At 45.8% G+C, this 26,321-nt stretch overlaps 1 long non-coding RNA gene across 5 annotated transcripts in view; it reads right to left on the bottom strand.

Annotated features, from left to right (window-relative positions):
- Nucleotides 1-233: 233 nt before the first annotated feature.
- Nucleotides 234-26,321, bottom strand: part of LOC119047342 (uncharacterized) — a 42,641-nt gene continuing 16,553 nt past the window's right edge. The window contains exons 1-5 of one of the 5 annotated variants that reach the window (XR_005082130.2): nucleotides 14,858-15,029; nucleotides 14,605-14,678; nucleotides 10,534-10,679; nucleotides 9,649-9,750; nucleotides 4,953-6,151 (exon numbers count right to left, since the gene is read on the bottom strand). This is a non-coding gene — a long non-coding RNA (uncharacterized LOC119047342). Of the gene's footprint in view, nucleotides 1,422-4,076; nucleotides 4,209-4,952; nucleotides 6,152-9,648; nucleotides 9,751-10,533; nucleotides 10,680-14,604; nucleotides 14,679-14,857; nucleotides 15,030-26,321 lie in introns of those variants that run through there. The other 4 variants (XR_008389900.1, XR_008389899.1, XR_005082131.2 and 1 more) reach the window with 4 other exon arrangements.

Here is a 26,321-nt window from a genome sequence, read left to right as displayed (position 1 = left end):
CTCTCCAGAGTGGAAAGTGTAATTTCATTTTTGTAAAATAATAAATGAAATTTTCATATATGCTTTGAAAAAAGTTCACTGGTTTTCTCAGCTGTGTGGGATTATAGAAGATTTTCACTTTCTATGAGACATATTCTTATGATATTTCAAGCTATGTTTTATACAGGGTCTGTAACAAATAACACCCCTTTTTTAATGTAAAATCTTTTATTACAAACATAACCATGTAATTCTCTAACGTAACAATATCACCATATGGCATTTCAGGTGAAATGTCTGAATTAAAACTATAACTTATTACATCCACAGTATTACCCTACCAGCCACACTCAAGTGGGCGTTACTTCTACCAGACACTGTGTGTGTGTGCCATTCTTTTTGTCATTAAAAAAACCCAAAGCCCCCACCCCCTACAACCTATTTCCATGGCTTGCTCCCTAGAGAGCCCTATTAGGGAAGTGTAGAAGCCTAGTCCAGATCCATTAACTTCACTGGGAAGCAAAGCTTAGCTGACACTGGAACAGTGATGCCACTTACCCAAAGGGAGGACCAGGCATAGAAATACTTCTGGCCTTTACAGTCTATAAGCCATTGTAATAACTAGCCCACGATGGAGTGTTCTTGTAGGGAGGAGCGAAGGAGAATAAGTTTAAACTGTGGCTGGCATTTTAACCACTGCTGCAGCTGAGAAGGCACCCGAGGACCAGAGACTCAAACTAAGAGATCTATCTCACCTTTGATGGTGGCTGGCCCCAGCTAGGCAGTGTGCAAAAAAAGACAAACAGGAGTTTGTGTTAATTTGTACACCTTTATCAAGCTAAGATTTTGTGTTAGTTCTCTTTGGTTGAACAGCAGATACCCATTTTTTTTTCGGTGGGGTGTGTCTATAGCTTATGCAATTGAGGGGATTCTTTTAAGAAAAAGAATGCAAAATTATAAATACAAAATTAGGTAGAGGGCTTTGGAAAGGGCCCTGAAGAAGGAGGATGCTTAAGCTAAGCTTCATTAGCTTCCCAGTGATCACTCTGTTCTAAAAACCAGGATAACATGGGAGAGAGTAATGGGCACACTTCCCTATTCTTTAAGAATTATCCTGCCGAAGAGGAGTTTCCATCTCACAGGTGGTGAAACCTAGAGGAAACACCGTGAGCCCTGGCAGACCGTGTGATCTGTGCTTTGGGGGGTACTCGAGTTTCTGTGGATGTACAAGCTCTGGAGAAGCCCCATTTGTTGATAGTGGCAGGCGCCCAGTTCTTGATGCTCATAAAACTATGGCAGTCAGAGATGTATTAGGTCACCATTCTAGACTGGGGTCCAAGGCAGGATGGCTCACCATCGTCGTCATTCCAAACTTTTATCCAGGCAGCTTGGAAATGTTTTCGGGGCCTCACTCTTAAAAAGCTGTTCCTTCCCTCTGGTTCCTGGGTAAATGTTGAGAGGTTTGATTAAAAAAAAATTTAGAGTTGGAGGCACACAACTACTTAATTATATCCATTCACTTAGATTTCTATCACTGTTTTCCACACGAAGAAAACAATTTAGTATAACAAAAAAGTCTTGTATCCCTGACATAAATTTTCCATCAAGCAACAAATCACTGATTTTTTTTTTCTGGTTCCTTATATTTTAACTTTGGTGGTGAGTTTCTTTTTAGCTTTAGGGAAAAAGCAAACCTGGGTTCTCTTTAGTCAGCATTATCAAGAATGAGTAACATTTAAAAGCTGCTTTTGTTAATGGAAAGAAAGTACTTTCCTAAACACTTATTTGGAATCTGTTTTCCACTGCCTTTGGTAAACTTGATATATTCCCAAATTTTATTTTAGGCTTCTATAGGAGTTATAAAAATAGTTTTTATTTTCTCCTGTTTTCCTTTAAGTCCATGTTGATAACAATCCTAATTTCCAAAACATGTTGGTAGCTACTTTTTGTAGTAAAGAAGGAAGGATTGTTCTAGACTAGGAGAGTAGCCTTGAATTATCATTGGTCGATTAATGTATATGCTATATGTCCTTAGTGAAATCTCTTATTTCCTATGATGTGTGAACGTGTGTGGTTTGCTCATTTGTTATGTGTTTGATGATTTATTGGGGGGAGGAGCTTAAAAATACTCAACACAGTTGTCTTTTTGATAAGTAATGTTACTTAGCAAATATAAAAGTGCTAACAAATAACATAGTATTTGGACATTTGCACTTGGAAGCTCATTTCTATTTTAAGTCAAAACAAGCAGACATTCGTTTACTCATGCTACTGACACTAATACTAGTTAAGGGAATTTTAGCAACAAACAACCCTCAGGAACTGTTTTCTAAAGAATTCCCAGGGTAGGCTCCTAATTATTCAACTATCAAGAAATTGACTTTAAATGCTATCTGAGTTAAACTTAGCTGAGTTTAATTAGATTTTAAAAGTTGACTGGGAATTCGTCCAAAATGCGCTCATCAAAAAAAAAAAAACACCAAAACAACAACAACAAAAAAACCAAAGGTGTTCAAAAGTAGAGGAAAGAAATAGGATTATGCGGGACAAAATTAATTTTAAACCTCTTGAAGTGGAAAAATGATTAAAGATAGAAATGGTAAAGGTAATATGATTTTCCTTTTATTTTAAAATGAGTTTAATACAATACGTCTCTCCCTGGGATCTTTTGTGACATGGTCCTCTCAGAAATGTGCTAGTCCCTACTAATAAATTACTAAGGATAATGGAAAATAAAAATTATTAAAAGGTACAAAATTACCAAAGGTCATTTTAAACACTATAAGGTCAGTGACTTACAATGTCACTGAACATCACTTTGAGAATATCTCCCCAACCCAAATTATTTAATTTGACAAAATATTTCTTTATGGTTTGTGAATGTGCTTAAATATAATCTCATAAAAGTTCAAATATTTTGATTGTACATTAAACAAATTCACTTAAGGAAAAAATAATAAAATGAAATGAATTTAGTACTATCCAGAACAATATGAACTAAATAGTGGAAAGTTCACACTGACGGTGGCCTCAGTAATGTGAGCTACATTAAACTCCTTATTGGCAAATTCATTGTAAGTTCTTAAATGGATGGGTATCTGTCCTGAAACTCCATGGTTGGGCTCCATAAACGTTTGCAGAACAAATGAATATCACTGAACTCAGGTAGATTCCAGGTTGCTCACTGTTTGATATATATTTTTCTGCTTGTTGGTTATGCTTGGTTGAAATAGTAACTGATCACAAGATAGCACTTGTTTGTATTTACAATCCTGTTGTGAAAATAAGTACTTTCACATGTTCTCTCAAAATCAGGAACTTGGTTTAAAATGAAAAGGAATTTGTCTGTAATAAAAGTTCCAGGGGTAGACCAGGTCCAGCTCCCCAGACAGTGCTGTCCAGAATGTCTCTCTCTTTTCTCTTTCTAGTTCCCACCTTGACCACGTTCTGCACTGTTTTCATTTGTGGGCGAGTATGGTAGCAAACACGGAACCACTCAGCAACCCCAAGTCGGGGACTGTTTTTTTTTTTTTCCACAAAAGCAGCTAATCTTTCATTGCCTTAGCTTGGATTGCATACCCCTCCCTGAACCATATGTGTGGTATGCTGGTATACCAGTTACCCACAGCTGCCATAGACTGGGTGGCTTCAAAGGAGATAAATTATTCTGTCTCAATTTCTGGAGGCCAGTCATTCAGAATGAAGATGCCACCAAAACTGTGCTCCCTCCAGCAGCACAGTTTGGAAATTCTGTTCCAACTTCTGGTAACTCCAGGCATTCCTTGGCTTGTGGCCACATCAATCTGATCTCTGCCTGTGCGATCACATTGCCTCCTCCTCTTATCTGTGTCTCCTCTGTGCCTGTCTCAAATCTTTCTCTGCCTCATAAGGATACTGGTATAATATGGGATGACCTCATCTCAAGATTTTTAACTTAACTACAGCTGCAAAGACCCTTTTCCCCAAAACAGTATATTCAGAAATGCCAGCGATTAAGACAAACATTTTCTGGGGACCACCATTTGACCCACTTGAGTTGGTACATGTCTAATATTCACAGCAAAGGGGAAGCCTTGATTGTATAGTACTTGCCTAATTCTGTAGTGTAAATACTGCAACCATGGCCAATGTCAAGCTACCACTGGGAAGTCACCGAAGAGGAAGTTGGAAGAGATACACAGTAGCACGTCCTCACACAGTCCATCCCCACACGATCCAAGAGACGTAACCTCCAGAGCACAGATAATAGTAAAATGTACACCGATAAGTAGAAAGTGATGGATTTTTGAGTGCCTATTAACTTTGTTTTAAATGCAATTCATTTAATGATACATTCATATAATTTAAATTTTAATAATGATCATGTTTAACAAGTGACTCACAGAATTCCTAAAAATTTATGAGTTAGTTTGGAGGCGCTGGTATGAACCAGTTGCAACACACCACTTAACAGAGTTTGCTGGTTGACCAGGCCTGAGTCACAGAGCCCAAGGCAAAGAAAGGGTCAACAATCCTGAAACCACAGACACTGAAAAGAAGCGGGGTGAAGCCCTGAAGAGAAAACTGGAGTGCTATGACTTATGGGAGGGGAGAACCATGTGGGGAAAACAGAATCGACAAAGCCACTTAAGTATCATTGTTTAAACGTAGTTTAATAATAGCCTAAGGAAAAAATGTTCAAGAAACTTTAAAACAGTCACAGGCACAAGTATTGTGGCCATGTACCGATCTGCAAATCACTCTCTCCAACTAAGGAAAAATCACTATTTTTCACATTTTCACTTTACTTAGCTCACAAAATCTGTTTGTAAGCCTGAGTATATGGATCTGAAGGTGGTGAGTTTCAGAAAAAGAGACATAAACCACTGATCTTTTTTTTAAAAGTATCATTAAAAAAAATTAGCTGTGGCTGGTGTAGCTCAGTGGATTGAGTGTGGGCCTGTGAACCAAAGGATATGGTTCAATTCCCAGTCAGGGCACATGCCTGGGTTGCAGGCCAGTTTCCCAGCAGGGGATGCACGAGAGGCAACCATACATTGATGTTTCTCTCTCTCTCTTCTTCCCTTCCCCTCTAAAGATAAATAAATGAAATCTTAAAAAAATTATTAAAAAAATTAACAGCTGTATTGAAATATTATTTGCACATCATGCAATTCACCCATTTCAAGCACAAAATTCAATGGTTTTTGGTACATTCACAGAGGTGTCCAGCCTCCATCACAATTAACTTTAGAATAATCTGGTCCCCCAGAAGCATGCTCTGCAGCACCGGCCAGGCACCTCCATTGCCTGTGTCCTGACTCCCAGCCCTCTGCAGGGACTAGGCTATTTTCTGTCTCTACAGATTGGCCTATTCTAGGAATGTCATACAATATGTGTTATTTGTGATTAGCTTCTTTCACTCAGCATAGTGTTTTAAGGTTCATCAATGTTGTCGCCTGTATGAGTATTTCATTCCTTTTTATTGCCAAATAGTACTTCATTGCATGGGTGTACCATATTTTGTTTATCCTTTTGTTAGTTGACGGACATTTGGATGTTTCCTCATTCGGGCTGTTATGAATATAATGGTATTGTGGACATGAATGGACAAGTTTTTATGTGGACATAGTTTTCGTTTCTCTTAAACCAATGTTCTTTTAAGTTTGAACACTTAGCAAGGTTTCTTATCTTCCACATGCTTTAGGCAACTGCCGTTTAGGAATTAAATCAGAAATGCCACATACGAATCTGAATCCTCTTCGATATTGGGTCACTCACCCAATCCCTTAAGAATCCTGGGACTGGCTCTGCCCCGAGGAGAAGTCCTGCTCGCCACTCCAGGGGTGCGGAGGGCGCTGTCGGACATTAGAAAGTAGGAGCTGACTTAAGGCCCCCAGATCCCTGTGCAGGTGTGACTGAGTATCTCTATGTGGCACCTGAGTCCTGGCCTTGCCCAACATGGGCTCACAATAATCAGTCCATCACATGCTCCTTCGGGGACTCTTCAAAGTGCAAAGTGTAAAGGATAATAAAAATGAGATCTTATTCTCTGACCTGGTAATCAGAGTCTTGTGGTTTGGGAAACTTGCAGGAAAGAGGGGGAAACTTTTAGCTTCCCTGATAGAGGCCAGCAGAGAGTCTCATTTTCTCCCTTGCATGATGGGAGACTTCTTCCAGATGTTCTGCAGACCTGCAATGAAAAAAAAAACCCAAAAAAAGCTTCTGTATTAATTTATATAGCAACTTTCTTCCAAGAAATTCAGAGTGTCTCTAACAGTCTTTCACTCATTCTCCTAAGGGAATTTGCATAAATGTGCATCAAAAATTAACTTCTTTTAAAACTTACACTCTCCAGTTAGCCAGTACTAGGCAGAAACAGAACTGAAAAAGCAGACCTCCTAACCAAACATTCCACTATAATATTTTCAGTGAGGTTCTATAAATCAATGCACATTCTTAAGAACAGTGTCTCTTCATAATATCCTCATGACCACTCCAAGGACAGGTGTTCCTTTCACCAGGGGCCAAGCTTTCTCTTCCAAAGTTTTAGAATCAATCGTCATGGCCTATACCGTGAAAAAATATCATTTACTTACCATTAAGTATCAGGTCTGCCTGGAAATGGGCAGTTCAGGTTTCACTTGCAGCTCTGCCCTCCTAGCCCAGCCCAACTGAATAATCCCAGGACTGGCTCTGCTTAAGGCGAAGCAGCCCTGCTCACCCACTGTCCGTCCCCCTCACTGTGGTCACTTGCTGTGTTTCTGTGGTGCTTTTAAATGGGGTTGCACTGCCCCACAGGGTCTTGCTGATCATACTGGGACACCTATGCAGTCCCAGTTTCCCAAAATGCAACTCAGTGCCTGGATGGATGACTCTGGGAGAGCTGCCGCATCAGCCACATGTGGGGCCAACCCAGCCCTTCACCCCAAACCAAACACTTAGTTCCTCTCACTGGGCCTTTTCTTCAACATATTCTTATCATGAGGTTCTCCTTGCCCACCCTAGAGAGAGAAAAGAATCTTGGTCAGAGCCAGACTAGCTCATGCCAAACCCCAGGCAGTCATACCTGGGGGATATCTTTTCTTCTTATTGCGTCCTCATATAGGTTTGCCTCTGTACTTGTGTGCTAAGCACTTACAAGGACTTAGCCAGTCACTTCGGGTTAGAGTTCACCCTAATGACTGCCTTTTAACTTAGTAACATCTTTAAAGACTCTAAATACAATCAAACTCTCGGGTACTAGGGGTTAGAGCTTCCGTATATGAATTTTAGATGGACACAACATAACTGGACCCATAACACAGCTGTTCCCTGAAGAGGAGGCACAGTGCTCCAAGTCACCGCACTGACACCATCCTCAAGAGTTGCCCTCGGCCATCCTGTGTCTGCTGCTGTTTGTCCTCCAGCCACCTCTTTCCTGCCGAGGGACCTGCTGATCCCATACGGCTCGTCAAACGCTGACATTGCCTGTCACAGCACAACGGTGGCCGCACACCCCACCACGTCCTCGAACCTGAGGGGCTGCTTGGGGGATCCTCCTCAGCACTAGAATCAGTTTCTTAAAAACAAAACAAAACAAAAAAACAAAGTGTACTCATGACACAGATAAGAAGAGTTCAGGCAGAGTGCAGAAAGGAGATATTGCCATGAGGCAGAGCTGACCACTCCTCTCAGAGACTGGACTGCAGGGTTAAGGAGAGTGAATGCTTGGTCATGATGTAATTTTTCCTGGGGCTGTTTCTACTTAAAATCACCTCACCATACCAGGAACAGCCTGAAATTTCAATGGAACCCAAGCACACAGCCCCTGAGAGAGAGCAGACTCCCAAATTGGTCTTTGTACCTATTTGTAGAAATGTGAGCCAAATTATAGCTGAAAACTCTGCTAATTCTGGGGAAGTTTTGGTCTTGTGCCTGGAACTATTGAAGCACATATTCACACCTACCACATGTAACACTTTAGTAGCATAATTTCCAGCACTTTAGTGCTTTATTTTTAAAAGAAACAGAGCAGAGACTGAAGACCTGCTCACTTCTGCTGCTTTGTGTAGAAGGCCCCACAAAAGGTGGGGCACTTCTGCACCTGAAAAAAGGCATAGCCTGCATTTCTAAAAGGAAGGGGACCCACGCATACACACAGATCTTTGCCCAGAATTGGGGAACGCGTGATGCTGAAACATATAACATCTGCACCCGTGTGTAAACAGAAAAAATGTCCAACTCACAAGGCTCTGGGAAAATAGTATAATAATTATCCAATAAATCTCAGTATTAGAGCTTGCAAAAGACCTCAAAACACCTTCCTCTAACCCCTTTGGTTTTAATACATGGAAAGGGAGCCTCTAAAATTTTTAATGACTCGCCAAGACCAGCACTCTACCAAAAATGCAGGGTTTTGCTTTAAGCTAGTGTGCTTCCCACCCCAGCAGGCTACTTCTAAACAGGCATTGTCCTGTCTGCCTGAATTGCAGGCTAGAAAAACCAATCCCTGCTCTCTCTACATCAGAGTCTCTATTTAGATTTAACAGTTGAGAAAGCAAAGGCTATTTCAATTTCAACTCGCTCGGCAAACGGAAGAAAAGGCATCTGACCAGTGGACTTTTCCAGCTGGTCTTTGGGTCTCACTGCCCGCGGGTCCCCACTGCAGCGAGCTGGCGCCAACGGCCAGTCTGACACCAGGGGGCGCAGCATCCTTTGTGCTGACGCAGGTTCTGAAGGCAGGCTCGGAAACCTGGCTGGGCCTTTCAGGCCAGTCTCCCTGTCACGGTTTCTCTCTGGAACCAGCCCACTCTCCAGCCCTCTTCATTCATCTTCTTCCTGCCTGATGCTCAGATTCTCTCCCTGTACCATTGCGGATGTGTGCATTTTACAGGGTTTTGCATGTGTCTAGAAGCACATTCAGATACACCAGCTCTCCCCAGCTGCTCCTCCTTGGCAAAGCCTAGGAGACCACGGCCACAGCCTATTATTTGCTCTCACATGGAGTCCCCTCCATTCAGGATGTTTCTAAAGACTCTTGCAGAATGCAGGAGACTCGAGGACAGGACTAGCTTCTCGGAAGAATGATCACATCCATCTTCCTAATACTCCTCCCCTTTCCACTCAAACAATAACTAACTCATGAAATCACTGCTTCTGGGAAACTCGTGATGCCCAGCATTTATCCCCGCTCCTTTCTGTCTGCCCTGAAGCAGTCCAAGGTCAGCCTTTGGTGGTGGACACTTACCCAAAGGGACAGACTTGAGTATCCTTTCAGCCACACCTCTTACTAAACTACTGGGCACCCCAAGTGGATAACTGCCTCCTCTGCCTTCCCCAGCTTAGCTTAGTGTGTTCTCCAGCCTAAAGAATCCACTTCGTATTCCCAAATTCTCTGACCCCCCAATCCAGCACTTCCATCTCTCACAAATAAATGAACACCCCTTTTTACTTTAAGACACAAGTGTAAGTGTAGCCTTGCTCCTATTGACATAATGAAGGCACAATGCAAACCCTTAAATCCCCAAAACACACCAATTTGCAAAGAGTCCCCCAAACCTGCTGTTCTGAATTGAAGGGCCACAGGGTTCTAAAGTAGCTGCTTTATTTACAGAGACTTTAGGTATTCATAGTCCTTTCCTTGTCTCTCATTTGAGTCCCCATGAATGCCGAGAGACAGGCAGGGAAATTAAAACTTAAGAGGCTTACCCCAGTCCCAGAGTGAAGGCAGCATGGAGGTGGCAGTAAGAGGTGACATTACTCAGGTGATGGTGGCCTGAGGAGAGCTGCCCGTCCATTCTGCTCCGAGGCCTGAAAGGAATGCAGCAATCACAAGTGACCATCAGGTTATCTGCACGGAAAGGGCCTACAGTCTCAGGTCCTGAAAAACTGCAGCAACAGTGGGAGCCGAGCAGCGGCAGGGGAGGAAAGGAGTGATGCAGACTCTCCCCTGACCCTCCTTTTTGTCTCCTTACTCACTCCTTTTCCTCTGCGCTCACCTTAGCTAAGTGGAATAATTGAAATGCTACGCCTGCCCTGCAGTCAGGCCGTTGTCACGGCTGGTTATCTTGACCGTGAGCCTCCCTGTCCCCAGTCAGAAAGCAATGATCGCATCTGTGTACGAGTTATGGAGAGAGCCTCTAGAGGAGTGAACACACACACTGTGATTCTGGAAGAGGGGACAGCGTTGAAGATTTTAATTGTCATTGTATGCCCTATTGGCATTATCTGAAGTATTCTGGCTTATGCATATAGTACTTTTATAATTTTATTTTTAAGTTTTTATTTGGACTAGTGATGCTCTTTAGAGTCGCTGTGATGATGACTTGTGTCAGGTGTCTGGCACATGGCCTGGTGTACAGTCGATGCTTATTGCACGGCAGTCTATTATTAGTTATTACACCACCCTCAGAACTGAGCAAAGGCACTTCACGTCGAGAAATTTGGGGTCTGGTGCAGACTCTGCTCTCAGCTCACTGTATCCCCTTGAGCAAGTCACGCCCCTTTTCTGCACCTCAGTTTCCTCATCTGTGAAATGGCAAGATACATGCCACTCGATTTGGAAAAGGGTGGGAAGAAAACAGAGATGCTCACCACCAAAAATGCCACAGGCACCTTCTAAAGTTCAGCCTCAGTATTTGCAGGGGAGATCTCTCAAACTTGACCTCGTGAGGCAGAAACCCTTCCTAGGAGAAGCTGTCACCAATAGGCAGAAAGGGCTGAAGTCAGCTGAACAATTTCTGAAGATAACAGAGTAATCAAATTAGGAAATAACAATGTATGAACACTGTTTAAGGCCATAAGCTTAGGGTGGGAGGGAGATACAGGAGATTTAGGCCGTTCATTGGGTGCAGTTGGCACCAGTATCATTTCCTGACAAAAGAGACGCCGTTGGTTGGCAGAAGAGGTACAATTCAAGGCCGGAGCCTTCTGCCCCAGCCAGAGCCAGCCCCGGTCCAGTTCCCTCATCTGACAGTTCTGTGTAGGGCGCAGGACTGGCCTTGGGGAGATGAGACCCTCTCCTGAGCATGATCAGAAGCAGAGCCACCCAGCAGGAATGGACTAGAGCACCCCTGAAGTGGCTCTCAGCATTAACTGAACAACAACAACAAAGCCGAGAGACTGGGCCATAGGAGGTACAGATGCTCAGAAACTAAAACTTGAGCAGCTGAATTGGGGAGACCTGTTCTAGGCACCCCAGCTCCTGAGAATCAAAGAGAGATTTGTTCCGACAACACCCAGCTGATTTATTCTTCACCCTGCTCATCCGGAATCGGGATTCCCCTTCGAGTCTGTCTCCCTTGCCAACACTTGCCTTTGGGGACAGGAGGCAGGTAGTCTGGTGGGTAGGAAGGTCGGGACTTTCTTTTTGCTCTTCAGTCTTCTTCCTATTGAAAGCAGCACTGCCTGTTGTAGCAGCCGCCTGCCAATATTCGCGGGCAGGAAGATTTTCTGACACGGTAAGGGAGATGTTCACAGTAGATGGGTGGCCCCTTCCCAAAGCCATCGGGCAGGACAGACATGGGTTTCACCCACCCCCTAAGGAAGAACTCCCAGTCCCCACTCTCAGGGCAGCACCCAGAAGGTACCTGACCTTTTTTTCTTGTTACTAAAAAGGGGGATTTTTTCCCCATCTCTCTAAATTATATGGCTACGCCTGTTACAGTGACACCTCCTGCCAAAGCTCCTGTTGTCTCTACCTACCGGGGAGGTCATGTTTTCAGTTCTCGAGGGAACTGGGAGCCCCCTCCCTTTCTGAGGAGGCCTGGAGACCTAAGGGAGGGTGGCACAGGTGGCTTGTAGAGAGGCTTCCGCAAGTAACAACCACTCTGCCTGAACGCTAGAGGCAAAACCAAACATAAAAACAGCCCCAACCATCCCGGGCAGACACACCTATATTGTCCGAGCTTCTGTGATTTCAGAGCAATGCCTTCCGTTGGACATTACAAGTCACTTTCAGAGGCAGTTAGTACTAGATGTTTGGCCACACGTTAAAATGTCTCCTTACTTGCTTATCTTGCCTGCTTCTTTTCTGTGCCCGTTTGTATCCCTAATAAGCAGCATTGTTTATTAGCCTTGGGTCCATGCCCCTGCGACAGAACCGAAAACAGGAGCGCCGAGGCTGAGCGCTGGAAAATACGCCGGCTTTCCCCGGCCCCCGGGGATCCTCCGGGAGCCGCGCAGGAAAAGCCCACCAGTGCGTGTGCGCCCGGGGAAGGGCAACCTTGCAAGAGTTATTCCAGAGGCCGTGAGGTCCTGGGCAACCCGAAACTCAGATGAGTGGGCAGGAAAAAGACACGTGAAGAGAAATGTCACCAAGGATTGGGATACGGGTGTGACTTAAGGGCCGGAGAGGGTGCAGTGCCAAGATCGGGGGAAAAGGGACTGAGAGGCGGGAAGCGCTCTGAACCATCTTTTAGGTGGAAGTCTCAATTCTCATCTCCGTGCAGTAAATTCTCATTAATAAATTCTTGTTCTTCCAAGTAGCCCCACAGCCTTTGCTGTAAAAATGAGTGTCCTACACAAGATGAGGCTTACTCCCCTCCTTTCCTAATATTTGTCCCCATTTCGTTTTCAGCTGGGTGCCTCGTGGCCGTGCAGAATGTAGCGCAGGACTTGAGAAATAACGCGTCGCTATACCTCCGGCCACAAAGGAAGTCTTTCAGTCCCCCTCCGACCCCAAAGGCCCCCCCCCCCCCAGGGCTCTTCCCAAGTTCCACTGCTTCCAAAACCGAGTACGGTTCTCTATCAAAAATCAGAAACCCGCATCGGAGACACAACGCGGACTCCCTTCCAGGTCTGGGGGGAAATTTCCCGGCTTAGCCCAGCCTGCGCCTCCACCCACATCCTCCCCAATTTAATGTAGGGGCGGGCTCTGTTGGAGCGGGTGCCAGAAAGAATGTTATTAACGGTGCGCGCCAGACGCGGGCTGTGCGCTTCCCAAATGAGACTTCCAGGGCCTGGCCGAACTGTCTTTCCCACAGGTTCCTGTGAGAGACGAATCCCCTGTCCCCCATCCTCTGAAAATTCCTTCGACAGTCTTCAAAATATGACCAAACTGTCCTCGCTAGCCGCACTCCCTCATCCAGTTAGGGTGTTTAAAGAGATTCTGTTTTCTCATAAGAGCAGAGTGATTTCCCTCCAGCAGGAGATTCTTTACGCTGCCTCTGGGTTGCAGCACGTCCAAGCTTCGGGAGACTTTTCCAAATTTCAAGGAGTAAAGTAAATTTCGGTGCAGGGGAAAAAATGCGGTTTGCTGGAGCGCAGGGTCGGGGTGAGAGCCCCGGAAGCCTCCAGGAGGCTTTTCTGGTTTTTAAAGTCAGACTTGCACCTCGACCGACGCTAGCACAAACGGCAAGGTTTGGTGTTTTTCGAATTTAGAGACCCTTGCGGCGTTTGAGCTCAGCCCTACGGCCAGGGGACCCACCCACCCCCACAGCGTACTGGGGATTGTTTTGCGACCCAGAAGAGCGGGCAGAGACGCAGCCGACTTTTCTGAGGCTCCCAGCTCTACTGTCCTCGCCCTGCTGGTGCCACCCAGAACCATCCCATCGCTGCTAGGATTGCGCAGGGGGAAGGAAGACCGAAGGTCTAGGCTGCGGAATCTCCCAACAGGTAGTTTCACCCGGCAGCTGGCCTGGTTTAAATATCAAAGACTGGGCTGCCGGGGCTGCTAAACTGGAACCCAGAGGCAGACACCTAGAGAGCCGTGGAAAGAATGTTGCGTTCTGGGAGTCACTTTAAATAACCTTGTTTTCTCTCCATTCTCCCAACTTCTTTTCCGAAATAGCGCACAAGCCAAGTTGTTTGGAACAGCATTCAGTGAGCCTAAATAAGCCGCTTCAGGCTGTAAACTCACATCCGATTTGGGTCCTTCCCCTTCCCCTCCCCCTTCCGCAGTAGTTACTACAGAACCCAGCTCGGTTTAGAGTGATAGGTATTTATTTGAGAATTGGGAGATTCCCCTTCGAAATGTCCCAGGCTCTAGAGTAAAAGAGGGGAAGGCAGTGTTGCACTTGGGTGGCATAATTGAATTATGCCTTTCCCTGGTGCGCAGGGAGGCAAAGCAGCACGCCAGGCTGCGTGTGGAACGGCGGCCGAGGCCTGGCGCTGCGGCCGCACCACGTTCCCTTCCCGGGGCGCTGGGAGAAGTTGGGTTGGGCTCCTTCCCCTAGCTCTCCGCAAGAATGCACCTCGCAGAAGGCTGGTGTGGCTTTGGGGTTTCCTGCCTTTCCGGGGCGCTCGCCCAAATGTCCCCTCCTGAGACCGTGGGCGCATGTGGTGCCCATGCGAACACCCAGCACTTAACTCGAAACTGCCTGCGCGGCCCCAAAGACGCACGGCCCTCTCTGGGTGGAGGAAAGCCGGACTCGGCCTCTGAGCGGGTAGATACAATCCTGCCTTGGCAGATGAGCCTCTCCCACTGCTGCTTTGAGCTAACCCTGGGTATGGCTTTCCACATCTGCACGAATGCCCCGAACTCCCGGCTCTGCCTATCTCCTAAGGAAACTTGCTCAGACTCCCCACAGCCACGGGTCCCAGGACGCCTCTGGGGCCTTGGGCAAACCCGACCCAGGATGCTTGGATCTTTACCCGCCCCTGAACCTGGCCTCCCAAGAGCGCCCAACCCGCTCCCCAAAGCTCCAGCTAGAACTGCTTGCTTACCTTGAGACTAACCGCGCTACAAACTTTCCAAAGTTTTCTCAAGCTTTGCCACCTCTTGTCTGCCTCGAATGACACTGGCAGGAGAAAAAGAAACCCCCTTTCACCTCCACCTATCTTTCCCTCGCTCCCTCCCCCCTCGTCCACCCCGGAGAGTTGAAACTTTCGACCCTTTCGAACCTTTCGGGTGGTACCTTGCAGCGGTGGAGCCCCCGCCTCTGGAGAGAAGGGAGTTAGCTTCTCATTCCCCACTTACTGCGCCTCTGCTGTTCCGCCCCCTCCGCCCCCACCACACCGTCGGTGGGGACCTGCGAGCTTGGAGTTTAGTTTGGTTCAAATTTATTATTTTCCTTTAGATTTTTTTCTTTGGGATTCTGCTCTGCTGGAGCCTTGAGCATCTGCCTGCGTTCCAGTTCTCCTGCGTGCAGATTGGGAGACGCACCCCTAGCGCCTGGGGGGCGGAGGGAGGGTGTTGTCTCCCGAGTTGGGGTCAGAGGCTCCCAGGCTGCAAGTTCTCCAGCTGGGCTTCGTCTCCCAGGGAGAGGGAGACGTCCAGTTGTGAGGAGCTGGGGGGGGGGCGCTTAAGGCAGGCCTCCCCCTGCTTCTTGGTCGCTTCTCAAGTGTGGGCGCGCGCGGGATTGGGGACGTTATTTTTATATTGTTTCGGAGAGAGGAGTAGGCAGGAGAGGAGACCCTGTTCTAAGACGCAGGGAATTGAAGAAAGAAAGTTTCCTTTCTTCCGGGTTGCGCAGCTGGAGGTGCGGGACCAGGAGACCGCCGCAAAAGTGCCCCAAGTTCGTTTGTTTGTGGCCTATTGTGTTTTTATTTCGTCTAGGATTAGTGACCTGTGAGATGTTTGTGGTCAGTCATACACGCCCCCCCCCCCCCCCCCCCCCCCCCCCCCGGCTTCAGACCAGCAGGTCAACGGGACGTTCCTGCGAGACCGAATCTCCCAGAGCGCTGCTGGGGCGCGCGCGGAGGAGATAAACGGAATCCACCACGGATGACGCAGCATGGCGCGTACTACTGGGCTTGGTCCCCGCGGGCGTTTCTCAGCCTCAATGCATTGGGCTTGGAGTCGGACTGGAATGTGACTTGCCCCCCGCCAGGGTCAAGGCCAACACCTTCTATTGATCCTTCAAAATGCCGGATGTGTGCCTATCGCTGGTTGCAGATTATGCCTGCCCCTGAGCGATAGATAGTGCAGGGGCTAAGTGTTGCGCCACGGGGCTTGAAATCGGACTGAAGTTTTTCGGTCGCTCAAGATTAGGAGGATTGCGGTTACTTCGGGTGACCGCAGACGTAAACTGCTTACCCAACGTAAAGGTGGCTGCAAATGTCCCCCAAGAAGGGCGGGAGACCACCCCCCACCGCATCCTCCCTTTCCACTGCCTTGGGCGAACACGTGCCCCATACTGCTAGCTAGCGCGCTCCATCCGCGCTCCCGCCTCGCTCCCGCCTCGCTCCCGCAGGGCTCCCGCCGCACTCCCGCTGCGCGATGTGCTCCTCGCCAGTCCTGCGCACAGGCCTCTCCGGGACTAGGCCGGCCCAGAACCGAGGTCGCGACTCCTCATCCTCCAGGCTCCCCTCCCACGGCTGGTCCCTTTAGCCTTGACTCCTGTTGCCACCAAGGCTGTGCTGAAAACAGTTCAGTAGAAGGTGGCCTGAAAAGGTGGGAGGTTTCCGGCCCCTTCGAATGGGCAGAAACAAAAGCAGCCATGTCAGCAGGACCCTTACGGTAGCTTTGAAAATGGTGTTCGGGCAGAGGGAGGCGAGAGGAGAAAAACTGTGGTAGACACGGACGGTGGGTAAAGTTGTGGGTATGGGTGTAAGCGGCTTGCTTGTTCACTCCTGACCGAGCCTCCACCAGGCCCACGGGGGCGGCAGAATTGGCGACCTTCTCTTTTAACTACCAAACTCCTCGAGGGTGGGGCAGAGGAGAGGCACCCTACCCCGCCCCCCGCCCCCCCAGCCAGCTGGTACCCTCCGACTATGGCAGCCGCTTTTCAAGTGGCAGGACCGTCCCTGCCGATCCGTTTGCTCAGCAGAGAAAGGATCCCATTCACAAAGGAGCCCCCGCTTCCCTTCGCCGTCTCCACCCACCCAATACTCGTGTACAGCCTGAGGCCCTTGGGTTGTATGTATTTATGTTTAATCTGTAGCACCCTAAATTTTATTGGGAGATGTTGAAGCAAGAGAGAGGAGGGGAAAGATAGGATTCACAAAAAGGGATTTTGAGGGACGGACTAGAGAGAATTGAAAATCAAATGTAGATGAATTTGGGAGGGCTTTTACATTGCATGTCTTTCAGAAGCTGTCCTGCTTTAGACCAGAACCTATTTAAATTACTATGAGGACAGGAAGCTGGGAGTCTCTGGAAACAAAAAAGTCAACGGCTTATAGGACACCCCTGTCGTCCCTACCTCTCTCAAGTCAATAAAAAGCAGCCCTCTGTTCAGTTCAGTGACTCAGTACCCTTTCCCGACACAGGTCCCTTAGCTGCCAGATGCACTAACAGTGTCGGGCCTTGGCACTGACTGGGGAGGGATGACCCGCTGCCCCTCCTCCCAGCCCCTCGCTACCGGTCATTTAAAGCTCCAAGTTTATATTTCTAATCTTCATGCCTAGGTAAAAAATAGAAAATTTTTTTAAAAAGTAGAATGTTTACTCCTGTATTTAGTCATTTACTACTGTTTGTAGGGTTTTCTCCTTTTTGTCTTCTTTCCCTGCCTGGTGGCAGGCCCTGTGGGAGATCTGGTGGGGAGGGTGAAATTGACCAGTTTATTCTTGTTAATCGGGCACCAAAACAGCGTAAACACTGACTCTCCATTCTTATTATGATTTTTAAAAAAGACGTAAAACCGTCATTTAGGTGGGGACTGGTTAGGATCTAGAAGTTGTGAATACTGGTAAACTAGCTAATCCTGTCCCTTTAAGAGGAATTCAGAAAGCCCTTCCATGAGCCCAGTGTCTGGGAAAGAAGCAAACTAACTGCTTGCAGCAAAAGAGACAAAGAGGCCAAACAACAAAACAAACAAACAACTCCCCCGCTCCCCCCTCCCAGACAACAATAGACTAGACACAGCAAGTGCAGTGACTGCCTGGCCGGCGGCTGCTGTCCACCTGCCAAGTCTCCCGCCTTTGGCTGGAGCCTCTGCCCCCCCAACCCCACCCCCATCGCCACTCTCTCTTGGTCCTTTCTGTCCTTTTCTCTGTGTGACTCTCTCTGTGTCTCTCTCTTGGGGTCTGGCTATGTGTGTGTGTTTTGTCCCTGCCTCTGTTCTGCTTTTGCTTTCACTCGGTGTTGCTCTCTGTCTCGGACCTTCATTATTCTCTCTCCACCCCCCCCCAGTAGATTAGCATACTGGGCATTTATTGATTTACTTGCTGGGCCATTGCTGAGCCACCTCCTCACTGCATCCTCACAACTTCTGTGTCTCTGGGTTGCCACGCTGGCCTGTTTTATATTTTGTTTGCAGCACTTTTTGCCAGAGCATCCCAAAGTCCATTTGCACTTCCGTTTTTAACTGTTCCTCAAGTTCGGGCCTTTGCTCTTTTATGCAAGGCTTCTGGCACACTCCTGTCCTCCCCTCTACCTCGTCCCCTTCCTCTGCTTCTTGGCTGCTGCGTGGGACTCTCACGCATGTCCGCCTTCCCTTCCGCTCCCTGCAGCAGCTAGCATCGCCCCCCCGCGCTGACTCCCCAATCCAGGCTTTTCCTTCCTCTTCCCTCCTCTCCACCAAACTTTAATAAAATACTGTAAACATGGGGATTACTTGTCTTTACAAAGTAGCTATAAACCCACGGAAGCAGAGAGTGGAGAGAGGAAAGAATCAATAAATGGTGACTCTAGACAGAAGAGGCTGACGCCCAGAACAAGTGTCCCTGCCAACAACCCCGTCCCTCTCACCCTTTTCCTCCTAATAAACCTTTTTGTGACAGCATCTTCTCCTGAAGCATCTGTGTCTGCTCCAGGGAGACACAGGGAAAACCTGGCCATGACTCTCCTCCACGGGACAGCAGGTGGCCGATGGGAAGGGAGGCTGCAGCCTCATCACAGGCGTTCCTACCCTCTGCCCCTTTCCGTGTCCTCTCCGGAGAAAATAAAAAAGCTAGGGGCCTCTGGCAGCGGGGCAAGGTAAGAGAAGTAGAGAATGGCTGCTTGAAAAGAAGCATCTCCAAGGATGGTTGTGAAGGGGGGAGATTTCACCTCTCAGGACAGTGTGGATCCAGCAGGGCTGACCTGTTTGTCCAAGGCACATCTGGGAATCTCCAGAGTCATCCCCACAGTCGGGTGGCATATGGTTTGGAAATGGTGTCCTTCCCCACCAAATAACCCAACCAAACCATGCCCAGTTAAGCAACAGAACCAGGGCGAATGATCTCTCTCAGACTCATGCCTTCTTAATGCCGCCTTTCTTCAGTCATATACAGGCAAAGACAGAGGAAAACAACATTAGAATCAACTCTGCAGAGAGGAAAACCATTTAGCCTGAGAAGAGTAAAAGCAAAATGACACCCCCCCCGAAATAGGAAATAGACCCTCATTGTTTTGTTGTTTGGTAAGAAGGGCAGTTTTAAGACACACTGATGTCAGAAAACATACCTATGCACATGTATGTGTGTGTGTGTGTGTGTGTGTGTGTATATATATATATATATATATATATCCCCCTGTATATATATATAGAACTACCCCCCTGACAGTGGTGTTCTAAAGATTATGTGGCACCTCATACATGAAAAGCCAGGAGCAATGTCTGGCAAGCAGCCTTTGCTCAATAAGTGAGTCTTCCCCAAATCTTGTTCCTTCCCCACTCTCTCTGTCCCTCCCTTTCTTCCTACTTCCTTCTCCTCCCTGAGCTTTCCAAAGGAGAGTAAGCAAAGAGAAAAATCCATCAAAATTGCCCCAATTTTCCGATCCTAAGGAAATTATACTGCTGAGTCCCAGTACTGGCGCAGGACGTACCACAGCCCACTAACTCTATGCCCAAATACCACCTAGGATAATTTGTTCTTGGATGGGATTATTCCACTCCCTCCCCTGGATTCTTTCTGTTCAACAGTTGAAAAGAGAGAAGGCCTTATCTGAAATCCAACTATTTTCATGTTTTTATTTGAGATTATGTGACTGGAGAGCTTCTGTTTTGCTGGGGCGGGGGGCTGGGCGGGAGGGGCATCGTATAAATCATGCCATGGCCAAAAAGCCCAAGAAGAGCGAAGCAGAAAAGAATATGTTCTGATGAACTGTGGTCCTGACCCATAACTTCCCAATTGGGAATGCTGTTTTCTTGGTATTTTGACCTTGTCAAAATGACTGATTTTTTTCCCCCCTCAAGAGGAGTCACTCTCTAGCCGAGCTATGTTTCTGGAGTTGTCTCTTTTGGGACAGACAGCACATCAGTGCATCTGGAAGCATTCACTATGCAAGTGCCTGTCCTGACCCTTCACCAGTAACTGTTGCTAGGAGCCCTATTCCGTTCCCTTTCCCAGAATCAGGTTGTAACAGCAGCATGCAAGCCCGTGAGACATGGCTGGAGCCCCAACTTCAGTCGGTGGGAGAATGAGCTTGTAGAAAATGTTCCCACCTTGGACTTCCTTTTTCCGTGGGTCTTATTGTCTGCTCTGCAGATACCGCATTTCCACATTTCACTGGCTTCCTGTCCACTTTCCTGCTTTACCAGCCTTCGCAACCACTGAGAGTCACTAACATGGGAGCGTGTATTGGGAGGGTGGGCAATCCGTCACCACCCCCCACCCCCAACACTATTGGTCATCTCTTCGTTCCTCTCTCTTCTTTCTGCTACTTATGGCAAGGATGTGGAAACCTGTTGTGTCTTTCTCCCTCTTCAGACATCCTAATTTCCATGTGGTATCTTTCCGGGAGCTACAAATATAGACACTTGTTCTTCCTGGAAGCACCTTAAAAATTTTTTTTTTCCTGCAGATTTTGATCTCTAAGCACTAGGCACCTTTGGGCAGTGAAAAACCCGCACAACCAAACATGAGCATTCTTTATCCCCTAATTCTGACAGGTGTGCATGTGTGTGTGTGTGTTGGTAGGCTCTTAGTCACTTAGGGACATTTCCCTAAAACGGAAAAGCCCACAAAGTGTGATGTCAGAAGACTAGCAGCCTCTGAAACCTTTCAAAGCCTTGTCTTTTATTCTTCACAGGCACTTGTCCAGGAAGAAGCCTGAGATTATGTTTCCTTATTTTGTCTTTGACCTACATTTTTCATCCATTATGGCTTCAATGCCACGGTAGTGGCAGGAAGGCATTTGTTACCGCAATGGGTACAATGAGTATTAATGCCTAAATAAGCCAACTCCTCAAGCACTGTTACATCCTCTGTTCTCTGCTTGACTTTGTTCCAGTGGGCTAGCTTTTGTACTAAACCAGCGACTCACTTTGGGACCACCTGAGAGCTTCACGTTGGCACTGCTGCCTACACAGTTAAGGTCTGGAAAAATTGCCAGGTATAAATAGTACCAACAGATTAACAGATACCAAACTACATCGTTTAGAGTTGGCATTGGAATTTGTATTCTTCCTGAGGAAAAGGCGTGCAGAGCAGTCAGTTTCCAGTTTAAGAGAAAGGTTTGCATCCAATTGCTCAGTTGTAGCAGTTCTGTACTGACCCCATTCTGTAGAACAAGAAACCTCCCAACTAGGAGTCTTTCAAAAAACATTGTATCCTCTGAGGTGGCTCTCAGTCCTGGCTGCACATTGGAATCACCTGGGGAGCTTTAAAAAATTACCAGGGCCTGAGCCTCTCCTCACTCCAATTAAATTCAAATCTCTAGGGGTGTGGTGTGGGCATCTGTGTTTTTTTAAAAGCTCCCTTGGGTGATTCTAATGTTTAGCCAGGGTTGAGAACCACTAATTTATAGGTTGAGAGAACAGCACATTGTGGTGAATAATGCTCATTCCTTTAATAAGTATGTGAAGAACTCCTATGACAGGAGATGGTTTACTGGAGACCAGAAGGTGAAGTTCATGGGCACGGTGCTTCTCCAGGAGGTGAGGATTTAGCAGGCAAATGCTAATGTGCAGGTGTCTGAATAGCACCTTTGTGCAGCATGCTCAGCTTTGCTTCTGCAAAGAGCATGAGACTGCAAGTTAGGGTCTCAAGTTCCAATGCAAGTTCCATCATTAACTAGGGAAGTGACCTTGGACAAGTCTCTTTCCCATTTGGACCTCAGCCGGCTCATCTGTAAAAGGAAGTGGCTGAAAAGAAAAGTGCAGTTTGTGTTGGTGTACTCCAGCCTTAAATTCTCAGAAGCCAATAAGCTTCGCCAGGCCATTACCAAATTCTTTTGGAGGCTGGCTCACTTCACTCATGCATACTACTGACAAATGACCTTCTGATGTTCCACCAAATCCCTTTCCAAAACCCCAAGTATCAGAGTTTAATTTTTAAATAACACTGGTTTCCCTTAATTCCCTCGGTCTCTCACAAATTAGCAGATGAAGAGAATGGAGTAGTGGTAATGTCTATGAGCAGTGGGTAATGACTAACAGAAGTTTATCCAGTTGGATAAATGTCTAGTGGATTGCTGCTGGGGTCAGTGTTAGTTCTGGTCTTAATTAACATCTTCATTAATAGAGTAGGAGAGGGAAAAACAATAGCTAATGATATTTGCAGATGGTAGTGACTTCAGAGGTGTTGCTACTACCAGCAAGGGCAGCAAGAGCCATGGGGATATCGGAGATGTGAACAAGAAGTGATTATAAGGATGTTTGCTCTGGAAAAGGCAGAATGAAACATTTTGGGTAAAAATGACAGGGGCACTGGGAAATGCTTTAAACAACAATAACAAACACACAGAAAAAACGATTATAGCTTTCATTTGTAACTTGGGTATGCATTTGCCAAGGCAGCTAATGGCTTTACAACTTGTGTTACATGTACTGAGATACTGTCTTGAGCAATAACAATAATGACAACAACAACAACAATAACAATATCCAACATTTACTGAGTGCTGACAATATGCCAGACTGGGTTCTAAGTAATTTATATGGAAGTAATTTTTATCCTTAAAACCACCATGATGGTTTCTCTCAGTCTCTCAAAAGAATCTGACAGCAGCCTTGCTATGGTTCTTGGATTTCTAGGTGTGAAAGAGGCCCGTGAGCTCAAGGAAAAATAAGTATAAAATGAAATGGGCAAGTACAGTGTGGTCTGTGCTTTTTCTCCAAGCTCATCCATGAGCATTCAGAATCTTTCTTTCTGCCTTTAATTTTTCTCCTGTCCCCAACCTGTCTACCACCCTTTCCTCTCATTATGCAATTGTTGGATTAACATGATTGGTGAGGGTAGACAGAAAAAAACTTGCAAAAGCTAAGAAAGGAAGAAAACAAGAAGGAGGGAGAAAGAACTAAAATTTATGGCATCCATACCACAAATCATGCAGTAGCACAAAGTGTTGTACATGGTACATGCCGCAGATTTTCTTGTTCAACCTTTACTTACCTAATTCTCACAAGGACTCTTACAGGTATTAGCCCTCCTTGTTATTAGTGAAAGAAGACTCAGACAGTTTGGGACACTGGCTATGAACTCACAGCTGATAGGCTGAGTGAAGTGCAAACTCCAGCTGGTTTCCTCCTAAACTCAAGTCCTAAAATCATGTCCATGAATACACATTTGTTTCCTTTCGATTTAGCCCTGGCCAGTTCATGATAACACACCGCCACACATGCAGAACAAGGAGGTAGAAATATTAAGAAGTGAATAAACACTGAGGAACTGACGGGTAAAGGGAAAGTAGCCAGGACACACATCCACTGCCCAACTCCATGTGACCAAATTATTTATAATTAGATTTTGAAATTAGGAAAAATGGAATTTGCAAATTAGAAAGGCTTCACAACAATGGAGCCCATAATACCATGGATTTGACCTTGAGGGAATTTGGCCGAGAGTATTCCTGTCTGAGACGAAAGTAAACTGAAAGGAAAAATATTTGAGCGCTCTAAAAGCCGAGACTCTTCTTGGCCGACGCGAAGCCCAGGCCCAGATGGATGCCAAAGGTCTTCCAAACCGTGTCGGCGGAGCTTCAGGAAGCTGGGAACATGTGGCCTGGCCCGGGCACGCAGTTCCCTGTCCCACGGCCTCACTCTGAAATGAGGCTCCCAGTGCCAACTCAGGGTTAGAGTTGGTAACTAGAAGTTTAAACCGATGGGATATACACTTCAGAGTCCATACATAAAAGGTATAGCTCAAGGAATAAATATACAGCAAACATGAAGATGAACAAGAGCCAGGTCAAGGGCACATTACCTGGACCTCAGCAGTCCCTCCACCCCCTCTCCTTCTCCCAAGAGGTAACCATTATCCTGATTTTTCTTAAGATCATTTCCTTGCTTTATTGGTTTTTTATTTAGTTTTAGCACTCACACAGGCCTGTTTTTTAACTTTATAAATAAAGTCATACTGCATGTATTCTTTTACTACTTGCTTTCTTTCAACCATAGGTTGTATATAAATAAACTAGCATGTATGTATCCATTCTACCTTTGGGGGGACTTTTGGTTGTGTCTAGTCTAGAGCATTTAGGAACAGTTCTGATGGGAACCTCCTGGACCTGCCACTTGTTACACATGCACAGGCGTTTCCCGAGGGGAAGGAAATCCACCACCAACAGGCCAACGGAACCCACTGCTTGTGTTTGTGCAACTTGTGAGCTAAAGATGGCTTTTACATTGTAAGTGAGGCAGTCAGAAACAAAAGGGGAAAACTGTCTCATGACATGTAAAAATAATATTAAATTCAAATTTCAATGTCCGTAAATAAAGTTTTATTGAAGTACAGTTGGACTCATTGTTCACATAGTGTCTGTGGACACTTTAGTGTAACGTGGGCAGAGTTGAGTCGGTGCGTCAGAGACTATCTGGCTGCAAAGCCTAAAATATGGGTTGGTTACAGAATATCTGATTGAAAATGAAAATTCAGGGACTCTTACAGAAAAAGAAAAAAGCCCAGAGCGTCAGCATGGGGACCGCAGAGCATTAAAGCAAGCACAAACCTTTCCACGCACACAGTGCTGTGCTTCTGCACAGGCCCATGGCCATGAGGTTGACACTGCTCCAACTTTCTGGCCCTTTATAGAAAAGGGTTGCTGACCCTGCTCTAGAGCATAGTCCTAGAATGGACACTATAGTGATTCTAGGTAAAATAAGATGCTATATGCAAAACAGTGAGTACAATATCTGGTAATTGGCAAGAATTACTATAATGTAGAGGCTCTCTTTCCTTCCAACTTCCACCTGGGCTTTCCGGTCCCCAAGAGGTCAGTCTGTAGAGTTTCTTTCCAAAAAGGTCAGGTTCTCAGTCAGCTGTCAGTTACCATAATTGCTGATGTCTATTTGGCTTAATTCTACCACAGCCCCACTCCCTTTCGGCTCATGCAATTTATGAAAGATCATTGAATTAAAGTGACTTTTAAGCCCAAAGGAGCGAATGAATTAAAATTCACAGGTGTTATTTCCAGCTCCAAGTTGGAAGAGTGTCTGTCTGATCACGCTCAGGGTTTCTTAGAGAGAACTTGTCAAAAAGCAAAGAAAATACCAGATGAGTTCATCAACAGACAGCATTAAAAAGAACAAATTTAGAGAACTAACAACACTTAATGTCAAGCTTTATTAGAATGCTATAGTAACTAAAATAGTGTGCTATTGACATCAAGACAGACAAACTGACCAATGAAATAGAACGCAGAACGCAGAAACAGACCCACAGCGTACATGAACGACACTGTAAAGGGAGTTCAGCAGAACGAAGACAGTCTTCTCTACAAATGGTACTGCAACAATGAGATATCCACATGAGAAGAAATAAATTCCAATCCATACATTGCACTACCTACAAAAATTACATCAAATAGATTACAGACCTCAACGTAAACCATAAAAGCATAAAAACTCCAAATGAAACAGGGAGAAAAATCTTTGTGATGTTAGATTTGGCAAAATTTCTTAGATATCCAACAAAAAGCATGATCTATAACTATGACTTCATCAAAATTTTAAAATTCTCCTGGACAAAAAACATAACTAAGAGACTGAAAAGAAAGCCACAGTCTGAGAGAAAATATTGCTAATTAAATACGTGATAAAAGACTTGTATCCTTTATCAAATGTAGATTGTATCTACAATATACAAAATAGCTCTAATAATTCAACAACAGGAAAACAAACACCTCAAATTTTTTTAAAAAAGCAAAAGATTTGAACAGACACTTTACTAAAGACGATATGAGAATGGCAAATATGCACATAAAAAGATGCTGGACACCATTGGTCATTAGGCAAACCAATGTTAAAATGCTAAGGGAATACACTACATACCTTTAGAATTCCTAAAAATAGAAGACTTGGTCGCACTAAGTTAGTGAGGGTGTGGAGGAACTGGAACTCTCATACTTTGCTGATGGAATTGTAAACTGGTACAGTTACTTTGGATAGCAATTTGACAGTTCCTACAAAAGTTAAACCTTCACAAGGTACCTACCATATGACCAGAAACTCCATTCCTAGGTATTTAACAAAGAGAACTGAAAGCTTATGACTATACAAACACTTGTACACTAATGTTCATAATAGCTTTATAAAATAACTGGAAGCAATCTAATTGCCCGTTCACAAGGAATGAATAAATCACTATACAATGGAATACTACTTCGTAATAAAGAGAAATGAACTACTATGTGCACA

Source organism: Artibeus jamaicensis, unplaced genomic scaffold (genome assembly GCF_021234435.1).
Source record: "Artibeus jamaicensis isolate MK-2021 breed Jamaican fruit bat unplaced genomic scaffold, CSHL_Jam_final scaffold_1964, whole genome shotgun sequence".
NCBI lineage: Eukaryota > Metazoa > Chordata > Mammalia > Chiroptera > Phyllostomidae > Artibeus > Artibeus jamaicensis.
Note: the sequence above shows the minus strand (reverse complement) of the source record. Positions and strands in the feature narration are given on the sequence as shown.